We start from the raw sequence: 15,938 nt of genomic DNA on the forward strand, positions 1-15,938 counted from the left end.
ATACCTTGTGACAACACAACTGATTGGCTCAAACGCATTAAGAAGGAAATAAATTCCACAGATTTGAACAAGGCTGTTAATTAACATTAATTAACACCTGTTAATTGAAATGCATTCCAGGTGAAGCTCATGAAGCTGGTTGAGAGAATGCAAAGAGTGGCTACGTTGAAGAATCTCATATCTAAAATATATTTCGATTTGTTTAACACTTTTGTTGGTTACTACATGATTCCATATGTGTTATTTCATAGTGTTGATGTGTTCACTATTATTTCTTCATTGTAGAAAATAGTAAAAAATAAAGAAAAACCCTTGAAAGAGTAGGTGGAGACAGGTGGCTTGTAGTGAAGAACCAACGGTTGGTTGGTGGTATGTTCTCCATAAGGTTCAGGAGTGTAAAGAGAAGCATCTGAAATCCAATACACAGGTACAGAAGCTAATCAGACAGTGGTACACAGGTACACAGGTACAGAAGCTAATCAGACAGTGGTACACAGGTACACAGGTACAGAAGCTAATCAGACAGTGGTACACAGGTACAGATGCTAATCAGACAGTGGTACACAGGTACAGAAGCTAATCAGACAGTGGTACACAGGTACAGATGCTAATCAGACAGTGGTACACAGGTACAGATGCTAATCAGACAGTGGTACACAGGTACAGATGCTAATCAGACAGTGGTACACAGGTACACAGGTACAGAAGCTAATCAGACAGTGGTAAACAGGTACAGAAGCTAATCAGACAGTGGTACACAGGTACACAGGTACAGAAGCTAATCAGACAGTGGTAAACAGGTACAGATGCTAATCAGACAGTGGTAAACAGGTACACAGGTACACAGGTACAGAAGCTAATCAGACAGTGGTACACAGGTACACAGGTACAGAAGCTAATCAGTCAGTGGTACACAGGTACACAGGAAGCTAATCAGACAGTGGTACACAGGTACACAGGTACAGAAGCTAATCAGACAGTGGTAAACAGGTACACAGGTACAGATGCTAATCAGACAGTGGTACACAGGTACACAGGTACAGAAGCTAATCAGACAGTGGTAAACAGGTACACAGGTACAGAAGCTAATCAGACAGTGGTACACAGGTACACAGGTACAGAAGCTAATCAGACAGTGGTACACAGGTACAGAAGCTAATCAGACAGTGGTAAACAGGTCAGACAGTGGTAAACAGGTACAGAAGCTAATCAGACAGTGGTACACAGGTACACAGGTACAGAAGCTAATCAGACAGTGGTACACACAGGTACAGATGCTAATCAGACAGTGGTACACAGGTACAGAAGCTAATCAGACAGTGGTAAACAGGTACAGAAGCTAATCAGACAGTACAGATGCTAATCAGACGGTGGCACACAGGTACACAGGTACAGATGCTAATCAGACAGTGGTACACAGGTACACAGGTACAGAAGCTAATCAGACAGTGGTAAACAGGTACAGAAGCTAATCAGACAGTGGTAAACAGGTACACAGGTACAGAAGCTAATCAGACAGTGGTAAACAGGTACAGCTAATGACTAAGGTCTAGACAGTGGTAAACAGGTACAGAAGCTAATCAGACGGTGGTACACAGGTACACAGGTACAGAAACTAATCAGACAGTGGTACACAGGTACACAGGTACAGAAGCTAATCAGACAGTGGTAAACAGGTACAGATGCTAATCAGACAGTGGTAAACAGGTACACAGGTACAGAAGCTAATCAGACAGTGGTACACAGGTACACAGGTACAGAAGCTAATCAGACAGTGGTACACAGGTACAGATGCTAATCAGACAGTGGTACACAGGTACACAGGTACAGAAGCTAATCAGACAGTGGTACACAGGTACAGAAGCTAATCAGACAGTGGTACACAGGTACACAGGTACAGAAGCTAATCAGACAGTGGTACACAGGTACAGAAGCTAATCAGACAGTGGTAAACAGGTACACAGGTACAGAAGCTAATCAGACAGTGGTACACAGGTACACAGGTACAGAAGCTAATCAGACAGTGGTACACAGGTACAGATGCTAATCAGACAGTGGTACACAGGTACAGAAGCTAATCAGACAGTGGTAAACAGGTACAGAAGCTAATCAGACAGTGGTACACAGGTACACAGGTACAGATGCTAATCAGACAGTGGTACACAGGTACACAGGTACAGAAGCTAATCAGACAGTGGTAAACAGGTACAGAAGCTAATCAGACAGTGGTAAACAGGTACACAGGTACAGAAGCTAATCAGACAGTGGTACACAGGTACACAGGTACAGAAGCTAATCAGACAGTGGTACACAGGTACACAGGTACAGAAGCTAATCAGACAGTGGTAAACAGGTACAGATGCTAATCAGACAGTGGTAAACAGGTACACAGGTACAGAAGCTAATCAGACAGTGGTACACAGGTACACAGGTACAGAAGCTAATCAGACAGTGGTACACAGGTACAGAAGCTAATCAGACAGTGGTACACAGGTACACAGGTACAGAAGCTAATCAGACAGTGGTAAACAGGTACACAGGTACAGATGCTAATCAGACAGTGGTACACAGGTACACAGGTACAGAAGCTAATCAGACAGTGGTAAACAGGTACACAGGTACAGAAGCTAATCAGACAGTGGTACACAGGTACACAGGTACAGAAGCTAATCAGACAGTGGTACACAGGTACAGAAGCTAATCAGACAGTGGTAAACAGGTACACAGGTACAGAAGCTAATCAGACAGTGGTACACAGGTACACAGGTACAGAAGCTAATCAGACAGTGGTACACAGGTACAGATGCTAATCAGACAGTGGTACACAGGTACAGAAGCTAATCAGACAGTGGTAAACAGGTACAGAAGCTAATCAGACAGTGGTACACAGGTACACAGGTACAGATGCTAATCAGACAGTGGTACACAGGTACACAGGTACAGAAGCTAATCAGACAGTGGTACACAGGTACACAGGTACAGATGCTAATCAGACAGTGGTACACAGGTACAGAAGCTAATCAGACAGTGGTACACAGGTACAGAAGCTAATCAGACAGTGGTACACAGGTACAGATGCTAATCAGACAGTGGTACACAGGTACACAGGTACAGATGCTAATCAGACAGTGGTAAACAGGTACACAGGTACAGAAGCTAATCAGACAGTGGTACACAGGTACACAGGTACAGATGCTAATCAGACAGTGGTAAACAGGTACACAGGTACAGAAGCTAATCAGACAGTGGTACACAGGTACACAGGTACAGAAGCTAATCAGACAGTGGTACACAGGTACAGAAGCTAATCAGACAGTGGTAAACAGGTACACAGGTACAGAAGCTAATCAGACAGTGGTACACAGGTACACAGGTACAGAAGCTAATCAGACAGTGGTACACAGGTACAGATGCTAATCAGACAGTAAACAGGTACACAGGTACAGAAGCTAATCAGACAGTGGTAAACAGGTACAGAAGCTAATCAGACAGTGGTAAACAGGTACAGAAGCTAATCAGACAGTGGTACACAGGTACACAGGTACAGATGCTAATCAGACAGTGGTACACAGGTACACAGGTACAGAAGCTAATCAGACAGTGGTACACAGGTACACAGGTACAGATGCTAATCAGACAGTGGTACACAGGTACACAGGTACAGAAGCTAATCAGACAGTGGTACACAGGTACAGAAGCTAATCAGACAGTGGTACACAGGTACAGATGCTAATCAGACAGTGGTACACAGGTACACAGGTACAGATGCTAATCAGACAGTGGTACACAGGTACAGAAGCTAATCAGACAGTGGTAAACAGGTACAGAAGCTAATCAGACAGTGGTACACAGGTACAGATGCTAATCAGACAGTGGTACACAGGTACACAGGCACAGAAGCTAATCAGACAGTGGTACACAGGTACAGAAGCTAATCAGACAGTGGTAAACAGGTACACAGGTACAGAAGCTAATCAGACAGTGGTACACAGGTACAGAAGCTAATCAGACAGTGGTACACAGGTACACAGGTACAGAAGCTAATCAGACAGTGGTACACAGGTACACAGGTACAGAAGCTAATCAGACAGTGGTACACAGGTACACAGGTACAGAAGCTAATCAGACAGTGGTACACAGGTACACAGGTACAGATGCTAATCAGACAGTGGTACACAGGTACACAGGTACAGAAGCTAATCAGACAGTGGTACACAGGTACACAGGTACAGAAGCTAATCAGACAGTGGTACACAGGTACACAGGTACAGAAGCTAATCAGACAGTGGTACACAGGTACACAGGTACAGAAGCTAATCAGACAGTGGTACACAGGTACACAGGTACAGAAGCTAATCAGGTACAGAAGCTAATCCTTTTTGTTTCTTTTCATTTGTTTATGTGTGTGTGTGTGTGTGTGTGTGTGTGTGTGTGTGTGTGTGTGTGTGTGTGTGTGTGTGTGTGTGTGTGTGTGTGTGTGTGTGTGTGTGTGTGTGTGTGTGTGTGTGTGTGCGGGCATGTGTGTGTCGTGACGTGTCGTGTTTGTTGGTTTGTCCAGCTAACAGCTGTCTCTAACCCCTTCTGCCCTCCTATAGGTCCAAGCTCCCGGAGTTCATCAAGATGATGAGTGACCACTTCCTTTGACAACATTTTCTTATTTCCTGAACCAATCAATCAACCGATCACGTCAATCAACGATCGATCGATCTGACCAACGTCTTGCCCTGACAACCTGTCTTTTGTCTCCTGTAGAAATAAATGAACCCAAATGTATATTGGCTATGGAACAACATAACAGATACTACCGTACTACAGATACTACAGTACTACATATACTACAATACTACAGATATTACAATACTACAGAAACTACAATACTACAGATACTACAATACTACAGAAACTACAATACTACAGATACTACAGTACTACAGATACTACAGTACTACAGATACTACAGATACTACAGATACTACAATACTATAGATACTACAGTACTACAGATACTACAGTACTACAGATATTACAATACTACAGTTCTACAGATACTACAGTACTACAGATATTACAATACTACAGAAACTACAATACTACAGAAACTACAGTACTACAGAAACTACAATACTACAAATACTACAGTACTACAGATACTACAATACTAAAGATATTACAATACTACAGATATTACAATACTACAGTACTACAGATACTACAGTACTACAGAAACCACAGTACTACAGATACCACAGATATTACAATACTACAGAAACTACAATATTACAGATTCTACAGATGCGAGAGTACTACATATATTACAATACTACAGATTCTACAGTACTACAGATTCTACAATACTACAGTACTACATATTCTACAATACTACAGTACTACAGATACTACAGTACTACAGATACTACAATACTACAGTACTACAGATACTACAGTACTACAGATTCTACAATACTACAGTACTACAGATACTACAGTACTACAGATTCTACAATACTACAGATACTACAGTACAATACATTTGTTCTTATTTCTTTCTGTTATTATATATCTTAAAGATTTTTTTTTTTAATTAAAAAAAATATATATAATAATGGATGCAACTACTCGGTGTTGGGGGAATATTTCAAACATGATATGTTTATAATCATAATGTTTAACAATGTTGCAGACTGAGCTGTTCGTGAACACAGCCCTGTCAACTGAATGGCAATCTTCTCCACACTGTGGAGACTCTTGCAGTTAGTGCCTGAAATCCTCCTTGACATTTAAAGTTAGCTAGATATATATGAAAACTCAATCAGTCAGTCTAGACAGGAAGAGGGTATGAATAGAATATAGAAAAGTAGACATTATGTAGAATTTCAAGATATTGTAAAAACACGCAATAATGACTACAACAAAAAAAAGTGTACTTCTAATCTAGAACAGATTCATTTTGAGATAACACTTTGTTTTGGGCTGTATGCTAGAATGGATAGAGGCAACAAAAAAAATGGCTGCCCCTTATACTTATAGCCACTCGAAACTAGCAAACGTCCAGATTCAGATTTGAAATGTGTTTTCATTGGCCATTCTTTTGCGGGGGCGGAGCAGATGAGCAAATGGACCCTTTGTGATTGGAGGGCAGGCCGTTGGTAGTGTTACTGTTCGTTAGCCCATGTTACTAGGCAGATGAAGGAAGGACGGAGAGAAAAGAAAGGGTGGAGAGATTGTCTCCTTGCCGTGTCTGTCACACAGACAGATCCAGAACAAAGACTCTCGCCCCGTGATGACGTCACTTCCTGGTTGGTGATGTCACGTCCTGGTTGGCGATGACGCTGCGTCGGAAAGGCACAGCCAGAGGGGGATGTACATCCCAGAGACCGAGCAGTCCGTCATCTTGTATGATTTGTCTGATTTATAAACCCCGGTCTAGCACTTCACACCCCCCTCTGTCACCCTCCCCAGTTCTCCCTTCCTGCCCCGATTACCCCCTAACCAAGCCCCAACCCCCAAGACCCTGCAAGGCTCCAGAGATGCAATTTTAACATTCACTTCTACCAATGTGCCTTTCAGAGTTCATATCATTCAAATGCGATGAGGAGGAGACGGACGTTATCTGAACTTTTTAGGATTCAAGCTTAGGGAACTGTTAGTTATTAGGTCTATGCAGTCAGGTTTTTTCCAACCTGGGAATTAAAAAAAAGAAAAAGAAAAACAGTCAAAAGAGAAAAAAAAGTATTTTTGGGATAAACTGTATTTAATTGTACTGTATGCTTATATGTAATTAGATGACGTGTCCCTGAACAGACCTTGTTTTAGTCAGTTGAGCCCCCTGGCGGCCCCAGCACCCCGAGTTTCAGACCCCTTCCTGTATTAATTCCAAGTTTCAGCCTGTTTCCATAGTGACCTACACGTCTGTTATTGAGCGTTGTATTATAGCTATCAGCTTTTTATCAATATCGGCTTGTCCGTGAGCCCCTGTAGTCTTCAGTACCAGTGTGTGGTTGTGTGTGTAAAACAGAACTTCTTCTCTTTTTGAAATCTTTCTCTTATTCTTTGTCTGTTCTGGTTTCTCCGTTGATGAAAAAAGTACTAAACCACAACTTGCTGCCCTATGGAGATTCGTCAGCAGCTGTTTTTAAATGTGGTTTACATTATCCAATCAACGCAAAGGCACTGAAACTGGAAAATAATCTATTTGAAAAATCAATATATATAAATGTAAAAATATATACAATATATAAATAAGGAAGGTGCCAGTTTTCAAAGGAGAGGTTGTTTTGGTGGTGATTCATTATTTTCTCAGAGATGGGGAGAAGGTTTGAAGAGGCATCTCAGTGTTACTTTAAAGAGACAAGACGCGATCTTCTTCTCTGCCGTGCCGTGCCGTGACATCACAATGACTGACTATGGTGTCCCTGACTGGACAAAAGGGACCGGTCTTCTCTGGCGGGGCCGTGACATCACAATGACTGACTATGGTGTCCCTGACTGGACAAAAGGGACCGGTTTTCTCTGCCGTGCCGTGACATCACAATGACTGACTATGGTGTCCCTGATGGGACAAAAGGGACCGGTTTTCTCTGGCGGGGCCGTGACATCACAATGACTGACTATGGTGTCCCTGACTGGACAAAAGGGACCGGTCTTCTCTGGCGGGGCCGTGACATCACAATGACTGACTATGGTGTCCCTGACTGGACAAAAGGGACCGGTTTTCTCTGCCGTGCCGTGACATCACAATGACTGACTATGGTGTCCCTGACTGGACAAAAGGGACCGGTCTTCTCTGGCGGGGCCGTGACATCACAATGACTGACTATGGTGTCCCTGACTGGACAAAAGGGACCGGTTTTCTCTGCCGTGCCGTGACATCACAATGACTGACTATGGTGTCCCTGATGGGACAAAAGGGACCGGTTTTCTCTGGCGGGGCCGTGACATCACAATGACTGACTATGGTGTCCCTGACTGGACAAAAGGGACCGGTTTTCTCTGGCGGGGCCGTGACATCACAATGACTGACTATGGTGTCCCTGACTGGACAAAAGGGACCGGAGTTACAACATGCTCCACTCACTGCTAATTCAGCTGTCAAAGGAAACGCAGAAATTTGTCAATTGTATGCAACAAATGCAAACTGACGATTATTTTGAAATTGTGTATGTAAAAGTTATATTTTTACATGTAGGCTGTTGTTATTTTGTGTTTAGATAATACGTTGTGTTAGTTTTTTGTTAAAAGATGAAAAAGTAAAATTCGGTGTTGAAAACATGTCACATTGAAAATGTAGTCAAAAGTTTCAATATCATATTTTTTTGTTTTTTTCAGCATTTTGTTTGTTTATATCAAGAAGGTATATAATATTATTTTCATGCTCCATGCTCATTACCATTTTTTCATTGTATTTTTCATTGCCATTTTTTCATTGTATTTTTCATTGTATTTTTGAAGACATAATGTATAAATAAATCATAATACACAGGGTTCATGACCTTTTGGTTGGGGTGCTGGTGGTGAATAGCTGAAAGTGGGAGAGAATTGAGTTGATTTGATCAGTTGTATTCTGCTTGTAATTGTCTGGTTATTCTAGCCAGGTGCCAATATTAATTAAAAATCAACTGGCACGTAACTGTATGTGTGTCATGGCTTCTCAACTCACTGTTCTTTATATATATATATAAGTCATCGTGGTGCAACACTGAGATATATATATATATATATATATATATATATATATATATATATATCAGTGTTGCACCACGATGACTCGTTGACAGACAGCACAACTCTCGTCCACAGGGAAATACTGAATATTCTGGCTGTATTCAAGTGGTGCGGGTCAGAGTTACAGTTTCCAACATAGATTTAGTCTGAAATACCTTGGCAAGAAATCTTCATTTGTCAGGTTAATTAAAATGTTTGATTGTCTTAAAATGTGCCCCGAGCAACTGAAAATGAACATTAATATATTATTAGTTAAGATTAAAAAATGTTGCAATCTTTTTAGCTATCCCCCAAAAAAAAAAAAAAAAAAAGTTAGGCAGATTCAGTCTATTATTTGACAGTGTTTTCCAGCTAATTCCTGATCATTTCTGATCATTCCAGCTAATTCCTGATCATTCCTGATAATTTCTGATCATTCCAGCTAATTCCTGATCATTCCTGATCATTTCTGATCATTCCAGCTAATTCCTGATCATTCCAGCTAATTCCTGATCATTCTTGATCATCTCTGATCATTCTAATTCATTCGATTGGACGCGTCATTCTAAGTGCTAATATTTTGATTTTGCAAGATGTCATTTTGAGTAAAAAATTCTCAAGGATTGCAATATCTCAGTTGTTGTGTTTATAGCAACAGGCAACAGCCTTTTCCTGACTCTACGTGTCATCTCACCTCTCTTGTGATGCTATCGGTTATAGCAGTGATGCTATCGGTAATAGCAGCGATGCTATCGGTTATAGCAGCGATGCTATCGGTAATAGCAGCGATGCTATTGGTTATAGCAGTGATGCTATCGGTAATAGCAGCGATGCTATCGGTTATAGCAGTGATGCTATCGGTTATAGCAGCGATGCTATCGGTTATAGCAGTGATGCTATCGGTTATAGCAGTGATGCTATCGGTTATAGCAGTGATGCTATCGGTTATAGCAGTGATGCTATCGGTTATAGCAGTGATGCTATCGGTTATAGCAGTGATGCTATCGGTTATAGCAGTGCTTTATCTTCCACGGTGGTGTGTAAAGGGTAGAAAACACACACAGCGTTGAATGCATCGGGGAATATTCTAGAATCTTGTTCGTTATGGGAAAAATGTTGCCCTTGAAAGCAAATTATTGAGCTACATTGTTCACCAATGGCCCTTTACCACAAAGTAAAGGGCCAATGCTCTTGGCAAAATGTATTTTTATTTTCTGGTGATCATTGTAATTCAATAAAGAGAGTTACTTTTAGTCATTTAACCGTCTGTATTAGCCCTTTCCTCTGTTTGAGTTGTACACATCTGAAGCAGACGCTGGTTAACGACAGACTGAAAAAAAAGGCTACGGCAAACTGGATTAGATTTTGTACTTCAGATAATGGGCACCGATGAACACAACAAACAACACTGATATTTGGTCATTTATCAAGGTATGTTCCGTTGCGCAAAAAAAAAAAGAATGAAAAAGAAACTGCATTTTATACAAATGGTTACCATGGGTGTTGGTTACCATGGGTGTTGGTTACCATGGGTGATGGTTACCATGGGTGTTTATGTGACACTAATTTTGCTGGAAGACTTCCTAATGTTTTTTGTAAAATGTAAAAAAATGAAAAATGAAAAATAATAAAGTTAACAATAAAAGGGGCCTCTTTGCTTGATAACAATGGCTGCCATTAAAAAAAAACAAGGGTCAATTATTTAACATCTATTGCCAAGTAATTGTAACAGTATAATTTTAAACCGTCCCCTCGCCCATACCCGGGCGCGAAACAGGGACCTTCTGCACACATCAACAACAGTCATCCACGAAGCATCATTGTTACCCATCGCTCCACAGCCCTTGCAGAGCAAGGGGAACTACTACTTCAAGGTCTCAGAGCAAGTGACGTAACCAATTGAAACGCTATTTAGCTCACACCGCTAAGCTAGCCGTTTCACATACCCCCTTTTGACCTTCCTCCGCAGCAACCAGTAATCCGGGTCACGGCACCAATGTAACAGTATAATTTTAAACCGTCCCTCGCCCATACCCGGGCGCGATCCAGGGACCTTCTGCACACATCAACAACAGTCATCCACGAAGCATCGTTGTTACCCATCGCTCCACAAGAGCCGCGGCCCTTGCAGAGCAAGGGGAACTACTACTTCAAGGTCTCAGAGCAAGTGACGTAACCGATTGAAACGCTATTTAGCTCACACCGCTAAGCTAGCCGTTTCACATCCGTTACATAATATCGATTTAATTTCTGATACGATTCTAAAACCACAAAGTCAAACAGATTTATGTCTTGATCAAAAATTTAACCTGACTAGATTATCATTATACTCAGAAAGAAAACTCTTTTTAAAGCAACGTTAATAAAAGGTATTGTACACTTGAAGTTGGAAAGGTTGGCTGATGAGTTTCCAGAGTCTAGCTTCTAGCCACCATCTACAGTGACACCTGTCAATCAAGTTAAGTCTGCAATTTGTATATATCCAGTCTTCAATATGGTTTAATTACTCTCTTCTATTTTTGATCTCACATCGCATCACAGCAAAGTTAGACTACAGAGATACTAACACAGACGTTAGACTACAGAGATACTGACTAACACAGAAGTTAGACTACAGAGATACTAACACAGAAGTTAGACTACAGAGATACTAACACAGAAGTTAGACTACAGAGATACTAACACAGAAGTTAGACTACAGAGATACTAACACAGAAGTTAGACTACAGAGATACTAACACAGAAGTTAGACTACAGAGATACTAACACAGAAGTTAGAATACAGAGATACTAACACAGAAGTTTGACTACAGAGATACTAACACAGAAGTTAGACTACAGAGATACTAACACAGAAGTTAGACTACAGAGATACTGACTAACACAGAAGTTAGACTACAGAGATACTGACTAACACAGAAGTTAGACTACAGAGATACTAACACAGAAGTTAGACTACAGAGATACTGACTAACACAGAAGATAGACTACAGAGATTCTAACACAGAAGTTAGACTACAGAGATACTAACACAGAAGTTAGACTACAGAGATACTGACTAACACAGAAGATAGACTACAGAGATACTAACACAGAAGTTAGACTACAGAGACACTAACACAGAAGTTAGACTACAGAGATACTGACTAACACAGAAGATAGACTACAGAGATTCTAACACAGAAGTTAGACTACAGAGATACTAACACAGAAGTTAGACTACAGAGATACTCACACAAAAAGTTAGACTACAGAGATACTAACACAGAGAAATATAGGACTATTATTTTGGCACCGTGGCTATGCCCCCATAGGATGACAATGCCCCCATCCATAAAGGCACGAGGGGTCACTGAATGGTTTGATGAGCATGAGAACGATGTTAGCCCTATTACCTTGGCCGTCTCAGCCACCAGATCCCAACCGAATGGGAGATTCTGGAGCGGCGCCTGAGACCAGCGTTTTCCACCACCGTCGACAAAACACCAAACGATGGAATTTATCGCGGAAAATGGTGTCACATCCCTCCAATAGAGATCCAGACACCTGTAGAATCTATGCCGAGGTGCATTGAAGCTGTTATTCTGGCAGTTACCTGTATGTGTAAGTATCACAGATTATAATAAAGATACACCAGGTGGCACCATGGCTTCTTCTACTTTAATCTGGCTAGTCATTGTTTTACTTCTTCTTCTACTTTAATCTGGCTAGTCATTGTTTTACTTCTTCTTCTTCTTTAATCTGGCTAGTCATTGTTTTACTTCTTCTTCTTCTTTAATCTGGCTAGTCATTGTTTTACTTCTTCTTCTTCTTTAATCTGGCTAGTCATTGTTTTACTTCTTCTACTACTTTAATCTGGCTAGTCATTGTTTTACTTCTTCTTCTTTAATCTGGCTAGTCATTGTTTTACTTCTTCTTCTTATTTAATCTGGCTAGTCATTGTTTTACTTCTTCTTTAATCTGGCTAGTCATTGTTTTACTTCTTCTTCTTATTTAATCTGGCTAGTCATTGTTTTACTTCTTCTTTAATCTGGCTAGTCATTGTTTTACTTCTTCTTCTACTTTAATCTGGCTAGTCATTGTTTTACTTCTTCTTCTACTTTAATCTGGCTAGTCATTGTTTTACTTATTCTTTAATCTGGCTAGTCATTGTTTTACTTCTTCTTCTTTAATCTGGCTAGTCATTGTTTTACTTCTTCTTTAATCTGGCTAGTCATTGTTTTACTTCTTCTTCTACTTTAATCTGGCTAGTCATTGTTTTACTTCTTCTTCTTTAATCTGGCTAGTCATTGTTTTACTTCTTCTACTACTTTAATCTGGCTAGTCATTGTTTTACTTATTCTTTAATCTGGCTAGACATTGTTTTACTTCTTCTTCTTTAATCTGGCTAGTCATTGTTTTACTTCTTCTACTACTTTAATCTGGCTAGTCATTGTTTTACTTCTTCTACTACTTTAATCTGGCTAGTCATTGTCATTGTCATTGTCATTGTTTTACTTCTTCTACTTTAATCTGGCTAGTCATTGTTTTACTTCTTCTACTACTTTAATCTGGCTAGTCATTGTTTTACTTATTCTTTAATCTGGCTAGTCATTGTTTTACTTCTTCTACTTTAATCTGGCTAGTCATTGTTTTACTTCTTCTTCTTTAATCTGGCTAGTCATTGTTTTACTTCTTCTACTACTTTAATCTGGCTAGTCATTGTTTTACTTCTTCTACTACTTTAATCTGGCTAGTCATTGTTTTACTTCTTCTACTACTTTAATCTGGCTAGTCATTGTTTTACTTCTTCTACTACTTTAATCTGGCTAGTCATTGTTTTACTTCTTCTACTACTTTAATCTGGCTAGTCATTGTTTTACTTCTTTAATTCTACTACTTTAATCTGGCTAGTCATTGTTTTACTTCTTCTACTACTTTAATCTGGCTAGTCATTGTTTTACTTCTTCTTCTACTACTTTAATCTGGCTAGTCATTGTTTTACTTCTTCTACTACTTTAATCTGGCTAGTCATTGTTTTACTTATTCTTTAATCTGGCTAGTCATTGTTTTACTTCTTCTTCTTTAATCTGGCTAGTCATTGTTTTACTTCTACTACTTTAATCTGGCTAGTCATTGTTTTACTTCTTCTTCTACTACTTTAATCTGGCTAGTCATTGTTTTACTTCTTCTTCTACTACTTTAATCTGGCTAGTCATTGTTTTACTTCTTCTTCTACTTTAATCTGGCTAGTCATTGTTTTACTTATTCTTTAATCTGGCTAGTCATTGTTTTACTTCTTCTACTACTTTAATCTGGCTAGTCATTGTTTTACTTCTTCTACTACTTTAATCTGGCTAGTCATTGTTTTACTTCTTCTACTACTTTAATCTGGCTAGTCATTGTTTTACTTCTTCTACTACTTTAATCTGGCTAGTCATTGTTTTACTTCTTCTACTACTTTAATCTGGCTAGTCATTGTTTTACTTCTTCTACTACTTTAATCTGGCTAGTCATTGTTTTACTTCTTCTACTACTTTAATCTGGCTAGTCATTGTTTTACTTATTCTTTAATCTGGCTAGTCATTGTTTTACTTCTTCTTCTTTAATCTGGCTAGTCATTGTTTTACTTCTTCTACTACTTTAATCTGGCTAGTCATTGTTTTACTTCTTCTACTACTTTAATCTGGCTAGTCATTGTTTTACTTTAATCTTATTCTTTAATCTGGCTAGTCATTGTTTTACTTACTTCTACTACTTTAATCTGGCTAGTCATTGTTTTACTTATTCTTTAATCTGGCTAGTCATTGTTTTACTTCTTCTACTACTTTAATCTGGCTAGTCATTGTTTTACTTCTTCTACTACTTTAATCTGGCTAGTCATTGTTTTACTTCTTCTACTACTTTAATCTGGCTAGTCATTGTTTTACTTCTTCTACTACTTTAATCTGGCTAGTCATTGTTTTACTTCTTTTACTTTCTTCATTACTACTTTAATCTGGCTAGTCATTGTTTTACTTCTTCTACTACTTTAATCTGGCTAGTCATTGTTTTACTTCTTCTACTACTTTAATCTGGCTAGTCATTGTTTTACTTCTTCTACTACTTTAATCTGGCTAGTCATTGTTTTACTTATTCTTTAATCTGGCTAGTCATTGTTTTACTTCTTCTTCTTTAATCTGGCTAGTCATTGTTTTACTTCTTCTACTACTTTAATCTGGCTAGTCATTGTTTTACTTCTTCTACTACTTTAATCTGGCTAGTCATTGTTTTACTTCTTCTTCTTCTACTTTAATCTGGCTAGTCATTGTTTTACTTCTTCTTCTTCTTTAATCTGGCTAGTCATTGTTTTACTTCTTCTTCTACTTTAATCTGGCTAGTCATTGTTTTACTTCTTCTTCTTCTTTAATCTGGCTAGTCATTGTTTTACTTCTTCTACTACTTTAATCTGGCTAGTCATTGTTTTACTTCTTCTTCTACTACTTTAATCTGGCTAGTCATTGTTTTACTTCTTCTACTACTTTAATCTGGCTAGTCATTGTTTTACTTCTTCTTCTTCTTTAATCTGGCTAGTCATTGTTTTACTTCTTCTTCTTCTGTATCATTTATGGTTGGTTGGTTGGTTGAAACATATTAATTTCACAGTTTTATAGACTCCATGTGTAATAATGGTGAAAATATATGAACTGTGACCTTTTTCATTCTTCTTGTTACTTGTGATGCAATTAAAGTGAGAAACAGTGAGAGGAGAATGACCATGGATCGGTGCCTGGCGTTTAGACCAGGGCACCTTATCATAGTAGAGAGCTAGACTAGTGCACCCTATCATAGTAGAGAACTAGACTAGGACACCCTATCATAGTAGAGAACTAGACTAGGGCATCCTATCATAGTAGAGAACTAGACTAGGGCACCCTATCATAGTAGAGAACTAGACTAGTGCACCCTATCATAGAGAACTAGTCTAGGGCATCCTATCATAGTAGAGAACTAGACTAGTGCACCCTATCATAGAGAACTAGTCTAGGGCACCCTATCATAGTAGAGAACTAGACAAGGGCATGATCCATTTAGGCGGCTTTTGCACATGAATAAATTGACCACAGCCTGTATGCCCTCCCACCTATCTGATTGATGTCTCAGGTAGCCCGTAAATGCCCGCATTTATTAATATTTGCCACGGATGTGAAACGGCTAGCTTAGTTAGCGGTGTGCGCTAAATAGCATTTCAATCGGTTACGTTACTTGCTCTGAGACCT

At 39.4% G+C, this 15,938-nt stretch overlaps 1 long non-coding RNA gene across 27 annotated transcripts; it reads left to right on the top strand.

The window, feature by feature from the left end:
• The first annotated feature begins 218 nt into the window (after positions 1–218).
• Positions 219–8,626, top strand: LOC127906449 (uncharacterized). 27 transcript variants are annotated; one of them, XR_008061400.1, is made up of 7 exons: positions 219–831; positions 1,069–1,146; positions 1,638–1,746; positions 1,817–1,894; positions 1,926–3,100; positions 3,472–3,681; positions 3,752–8,626. It is a non-coding gene; the product is annotated as an uncharacterized LOC127906449 (long non-coding RNA). The 27 variants fall into 27 exon arrangements; XR_008061401.1 differs by having other exon boundaries at positions 1,069–1,177; positions 1,708–3,100; positions 3,472–3,720; positions 4,180–8,626; XR_008061402.1 differs by having other exon boundaries at positions 1,069–1,177; positions 1,708–3,100; positions 3,472–3,689; positions 4,180–8,626.
• Positions 8,627–15,938: the final 7,312 nt, after the last annotated feature.

Source organism: Oncorhynchus keta, chromosome 12 (genome assembly GCF_023373465.1).
Source record: "Oncorhynchus keta strain PuntledgeMale-10-30-2019 chromosome 12, Oket_V2, whole genome shotgun sequence".
NCBI classification, from domain to species: domain Eukaryota; kingdom Metazoa; phylum Chordata; class Actinopteri; order Salmoniformes; family Salmonidae; genus Oncorhynchus; species Oncorhynchus keta.